We start from the raw sequence: 6,601 nt of genomic DNA on the forward strand, positions 1-6,601 counted from the left end.
TCTCTGACACACTACCTGCGTAACATTCCAAATGTGCAGATTCCTTAACACCCAGATACTAATACCTAAGCATTTCTGAGCTCATGCACAATCCCTCTGAGACTGGCATGTGTGTGCCTGCTGGGAAGGGCCGTTGCTGTTCCAGTTGCCAGCAGACCTTGTGGGCAGTTCCGCTGACTCACCTAAAAGTCTTGATCAGTAATTGTAACCAGTTCAAGCAAACAAACTGATACCAAATAAGTATGTCCATAAATGCAAGTCCAAGTTTCTCAAGTTTTTAAAAAAGACTTTATTTTGATGTCTCATATCAATTCTACCTTTAATATCTCCCCTAATACTTTTAAATTGATTTTTATTAAATAAATTTAAAATTTAAAATTAAATGTGTATGGAAATTTAATGTAAAGAGTTTTTTTCACTAAGCCCCATATAGCTACCCCAGTTTATCCCAGTGTGCAAAAAAATCGTACCATTTTCTACGAGTTCCATGATGTGAAAAAGGTTGAGAGGCGGTTCTACTCTGTGCCAGGCCCTGAGTCTGCATTTTCTTTCTTAATTCTCACACCAGAAGGGGAAGAAGGTGAGCAAATTGCTCAGGACAGAGCCTCTGACTCCTGTCCAGTTGGCTCTGGATAAATGTTTGCTGAAGGAAGGAGTGGCCTGTATCCACCATTTACATTTTAGTGTGAATTTGTTTCTAGAGCATTATTTTAACTCGTGAAATAAAAGGCAAGTGTTTCCCCCAAGCTGTACCAGGCGAGATGCCTATGAAGCTGGCTAGTTTCAGCCACAGAAGTGTTTCTACCTGGGGCTGCAGAGAATACTGGCCTATTTCAGCACTGAAAACACAGACGCCTTGGGCCAAGGGGCCCACTGGCCCAGGGTGCGGTAACTGCACTTGGGCAGGAGGGAAACCCATAGCTTTGCAGACGATGGTTCCCCCAGAATTGGGGGCTATTTGGGGGAAGCTTGCGTTATCTTGCCCTTTTCCGGAACGCATGGGAAATATTACTAGCCCCATTTCTCACACAAGCTGTCTGAGGACTCAGGAGCCTGTGAGGGTCCGGGGAGGAGCCCGGCCTACACCTAACCTTCCCCTCAGCAGTATAGGCCCTGGGGGCTTCGGGCGGTCGGACCTAGGCCTGAGCGTGGCCCCAGCAGTCCCCCACTTTGTGCGCCGTGGGCTGGCTGCTCACCTCTCTGAGCCAAAGCGGGTGAGGAGCGGCGCCCGGGGCAGTGGTGGGGGCCGGGGGTTGTGGGGGTGGGGAGCAGGTGTCCCTGCCTGGCGCATCCTAAGTCTCACCTAGTGTCCCTTCCCTCATCCTCCACGAACCCTCCGCTGAGCTAGGGCCCACGCCTCCGTCCCAGGGAAACGGGCACCCCGTGCCCGAGGCGGCTGTGCTACCCACGCACTAGCAGCCTTCCCAGCTAAGATCCCCAAGGTCCCGCCTGGGTCAGGCCCCCGACACTCCCAGCTCTGGCCACCAGATGTCACCCGCAGACCGCACCCTCCAGCATTCGGGCGGAGCCCACGCGCCACCCAGTGGAACCCTCGGGTAACTGAACAGAGCTCTTTCAACCAGGTTCTCAAATTATTTTCCCTTAAAAAGACTCAACTCTGCAGTGAGAAATAGTTCCATGACCCTAGCGGCAGTGGGACTATTTTCTCTCGTGGCCGAAGGGATGTTACCCTGCAGGTTCCTGGCAGGTTTCATGATGCAGACCAGCAATGCTAATGCTTCCCGGGCCCCCAAACCTACTGGGGCACACTTCTACATGCACCTCTCAACCGCACCTTGGCCTAACCCCATCTTAGTCAGCTGGGGCCGCCATAACAAAATACCACAGACAAGAGAAATTTATATCTCACAGTTCTGGAGGCTGGAAGTCCAAGATCAAGGCGCCAGCCAGTCTGACTCCTGGTGAGGGCTCTGTTCTTGGCTTGCAGATGGCTGCCTTCTCACCGGGTCCCCACACGGTGGAGAGCGAGCTCTTGTGTCTCTTCCTGTTCTTACAAGGGCACCAGCGCTATTGGATTAGGGCCTCATCCTTATGGCCTCATTTAACCTTAATTATCTCCTAAAAACCGTATCTGCAAATACAGTTGCATTGGGAGATAGGGCTTCAACATACGAAGTGTGGGGGTGGGACGCAATTCACTCCACAGCATCCATCTTGACATGGCTACATCTTGGAATAGCTACATCTTCACCTAATGGCATCTTGACATAAGTATCCCTTGCCATTTCTAAACCTTTGTGTAAACGCACCTTGATATTGCTACACCTTGTTGTAATTACATCTAATCTAACTGCACCTTGGCGTAACCTAACCTTGGCATAACCCCTTGGCAAGGTGACATAACCCACCCTGCCGTAACTGCACCTTGACATGACTACACCGTGACATAATGGTGCAGGCATCCCCATGCATTCCAATTTGTGAACAAAAATTTGAGTCTTGCAGCAGCGACATAACTTTCCAGAGTTGGCAAGTCTGCGTTTCCAGAAAGAAGCAGAAACAGCCTCCTCCACAATTCCTGCCTGCCCTCCCTGATGCCCAAATTCAAGGCTGGGTCAGGACGCTCGGTGGAATTGGCCCTGAGTCTTTCTCTGTGCTCCCTTTCTCCTACAAGCGAGATTGTGTCTCTGAAACGTAAGCCCTGTGTCCTCCCTGCGACTGCTCTCAACACTTCACTTCTTACACAAACCAGTTCCCCAATTCTCGGAACACCTGCTTCCCCAGCCTGCCTCCCTTACCTGTCCCACGTGTGTCTCCCCAGAGCCCTCCCCAGTAAAATTCCCGTATGCACGCAGCTCCCAGTCTCAGAGTCTGTCCCCAGAAAGTCAGTCCAAGATGTCCAGTTATGTCTGACCCCTTTATCAGGAAAGCAAAAGGTTTCCCAGACCCCCTGCCCCACCTCACCCTGGAAGCAGGCCTCTGCTTCTCTCTCAATGGCCAGCGTTGAGCCCTCACCGCACGGGGGCCGGGGTGCAGCACTGTGTTAGCAAAGGAGAAGGCAGAAACGGGTGTCACGGAAGTGTTAGAGGCTAAAAACACATGTTTAATTTATCAACCCAGAGCTCATGGGAAAGTGGGAAGATAGCATGCTTCAGGGACAGTTAACATTCCTGGGATGATGTTTTGCATGTTTCTATAAACTGGGCCGTATCTCTTTGTTTCCTGTGTTTTGAATACCTCTCTTTATGGCTAAGGGCTGACACAAGGAAGAAAACGTGGAGAAACACTGCGGTTGGCATTTAAGAGGCTTTGATCTAAGCCTTGGTTGCACCACCGTGTTCTGGCTGTGACATCTGCACCATTTCCTCATCTGTGTGGAGAAGATGTGATGACTCTGAGTGAGCGCAGGAGGCAGTATCTTGGAACAGTGGAACAGGGCTGGGGCGAGCCAGGCAAGAGCGAGGCAGAGCAGAGAGGACTGGGGAGCAAGGTGGACCTCTGTGGGGGCAGGGAGGGGACAGGTGGGCTAGAGATGCCCCACCTGGCTTGGATCCCCCAAGAGGTGTGGCAGGAGCAGGGCTGGAATGAGGGTGGACCTGGGTCCCTGGGACTCAGAAAGGGAGGTGGAACCAGTGAGTTGAATGCAGGGTGAGGGGCAGAGCCACGTGGCCCTCCAGGGGATGGATACCCTAGATGTGGGTGCAGAAACCAGTGTGTTTCCCATTTTCTGGGTGCCCCTGGCAGGTAAGTTAGAATAAAAGAGGCATCTGGGTGGGGCCTTGTCTCACCCCAGGTATTTTGCCACTAACTCCAACATTCTGTCTTTGATGAAAACACACATTCACAAGAGATAGAGGGGTTTACAATCCCGCTCTACACCTGCACACAGAGATTAGCCCCAACACAACGCAGCCCTCATCCACTGCATCAGTGAAAGTTCATGGTGGTCCAGGATCACCATGGAAATGCCACACCCTCCCCCAGCCCAGGAAGTGGTGGGAGGTGACAGGGCAGGTGCTGTGTCAGGAATCAGGCTTGGATGGAGGAGCGTGTAGTACTGGAGATGACTGATGGAGGGACAGAGAGGCTCGGGGAAAGGAGACTTTTCACCTGCTGGTGTCCCAGGGAGGATCAGATCCTTCTGATTGGGTCTAGCAGCACAACTTGGGATCTGAGCTCTGCAGATTTGGGGGAGGAACTGGCAGTGCTCCCTCAGAGTCCCTCCTGTCAAACCAGAGCTTGCCTGTGACTCTTTGAGTCCAGCATCGAGTTTTTACTGAGATTTGCTTCCCTTCCAATTCAGTGATGGATTCTGGGGCAGGAAGAGGGACTGCCAGGCCTGCTGTGGCCAACCCCAGAGGTTAGGATGTTTGTTTTTCAAATTTTAACATTTTATTGTTTTTTTTTTTTTCCTGTTTCCTTTAAAGATCACAGCCCAGTTTTTGGCCAAAGCAGAGCCTCTGGCTGTCCTGGACCAAGCTGCAAAGCAAACCGGCTTGCTCAGTGGGGCGCTGGGGTGTGGCTGGCAGGACCGCGTGTCCCAGCACACTGCGTCTCCAGTGCCCAGCACACATGAGGTCCTCAGGAGATGGTTGTGGGCTGTCTTGGTCTGAGTCTCCCTGGAAGCCAATCCTGAGACAGGACTCGGGGGGAGGATCAAGGGAAGCCCCGAGGGAAGGAGGCAGGTGCAGAGCAGGGAAAGGAGAAAACTCAATAAAACCTGTGTCATGGCCCACTCCTGGGGGCCTCTCAGGAGCCTCAGGTTTTCCCTCCAGAAGCTGGGAGCCTGGAGAGACCCCCAGACCAAGAGGAGAGCCGCCCCTCGAGGCAGGACGATAGCAGCACTGCAACAGCTGCTGAGGGACACGGGGCTCAGGGTCTCAGCGTCTGCACAGGGCTCAGGGGGCTGGCGTTTCTTGGGACCTGGGCAGTTCTTGCAGCGCGGTGGAGAGAAGTGCGGCAGGGGTGAGGCAGAGAGCCTTGCGGGGTGAGCTCTGCTGCCACTGAGGCTCTTCACCTCTCCCAGCCCCAGCTGGTGCATCCCAACTTGGCCCATGCTGCTTAAGCTCTGTTTTTGGGACTTGCACCCAAATCGTCCTTACTGAAGTAGAAGTGACATCACAAGCCCGAGGCCCTGGCGACAAACTTGACTTCCCTTCCCTGCTGCCCTAGAAACAAGGCCCAGTGAGCTGGGCTTCCACCCTCGGGGAATGTGGGTTGTCAAACACTCCAAGGGTGCTTTGGGAGAAACTGTTGACAAGAGCCAGGAAATGGTGGCCGGTTCCAGCTGCTAACAAGACGAAGGCGACCGACTCAAGATGTTTCACCATACAAATGACTTTTATTTGCATGTGGCTACTTGGTACATATTAAACAGTGATGACCCCAGACAGCTGCCAGCAACAACATGAGAGATAAATGGTGGCTTTCCAAGACATCAAGGCAATTAGAAAGTGAGCGGCAAACGATAGTGAAGCCAGTTCTTTTCTGTGACTCCTGGAGTCCCCCATCCCCAGGAGTGGAAAACAGTTGATACAAAACCATAAGCCCCAGAATCAGTTTCATGTCATAATTTATTTCATATCAAACGACAGCGGCACCTGCAGTTACAGGGCTGTGCGCTACGTGCCTGGGTCAGCAGAAGGGCACAGCTCTCTTTTGAAAAGCATTGACTCTGAAACCAGGCGCCTCAATTTGACATTTCTGTGTGCACAGCCAGCCCTTTCTTTATGAATAGGCCAAAAGTGCAAATGCCTTTCGAGGTCCTTGTGAGCCCAGCTGAGGGCCCTGGCCCCACCCAGCAGGCACCACTCGTCCCCAAGGCTTTGGGCCGAGTGGCACTTAAGCGGATGCAAGAGGAGTGAGTGTGTGCAGAAGAGCACAGTCCGGGGGACAGGGGTCCTCTCCCTGCCCCCTGGGGCCATGCAGCAGCTTTTTCCTCCCATGTGGTTGTGGCAGGAGAATCTGTGGATGTAACATCCCGGCCTCCTTCACCTGAGGGTCTTTTCTGAGGGATGACGAGGCTTCTAGTCCTTGGGTGCTGGGGTCCTGGAGCCCTGGCAGGGTGCGCTGCAGCCGCACAGTTCTCCGAGTCGCCTGACTCCTGGAGAACCTCTTCCCGCCCCCTCCCCCACCCCACCCCAGGTCTTACTGTGTGATGATTTTGTAGAGTCAATCACTAATTTTCTCCACAAATCTACCCTCAAAGCTGGTTTTATGCAGATTTTCCTTGGACCTCAATGCTTGGGAGAAAAGGGGAGGAGAAACGGGAGGGAGGTGGGCAGGATAGCTTGTCCCTGTCCTCTTCCCCAGGGACCGTGAACCTCCGCTCCGCAGCAGAGGCAGAACCGAGGAACAGGAACAGGGTGTGCACATCTGTGTTGGACCTGAAGGCCTCGACAGCACCTTTTCCAGTTTAGGAAAATCAGACTGAATATTCCCCTGCAGCTATTGTAGGGATGCCCACCGCTGAGGCAAAATCCCCAAACAGATGGGGCAACAGTGGGGCCGGGACTCTCAACGGCGAGGGCTTCGAGGTGGGTTTTCTAGAAGAGCTAGCATGGTCAGACAATTCCTAGTGACAGTTGCTTTTACAGGGAAAAGAAAATGACAGTTTTTTTTCATATTTATCATAGTGAAT

This window comes from Eulemur rufifrons, chromosome 19, assembly GCF_041146395.1.
Source record: "Eulemur rufifrons isolate Redbay chromosome 19, OSU_ERuf_1, whole genome shotgun sequence".
NCBI lineage: Eukaryota > Metazoa > Chordata > Mammalia > Primates > Lemuridae > Eulemur > Eulemur rufifrons.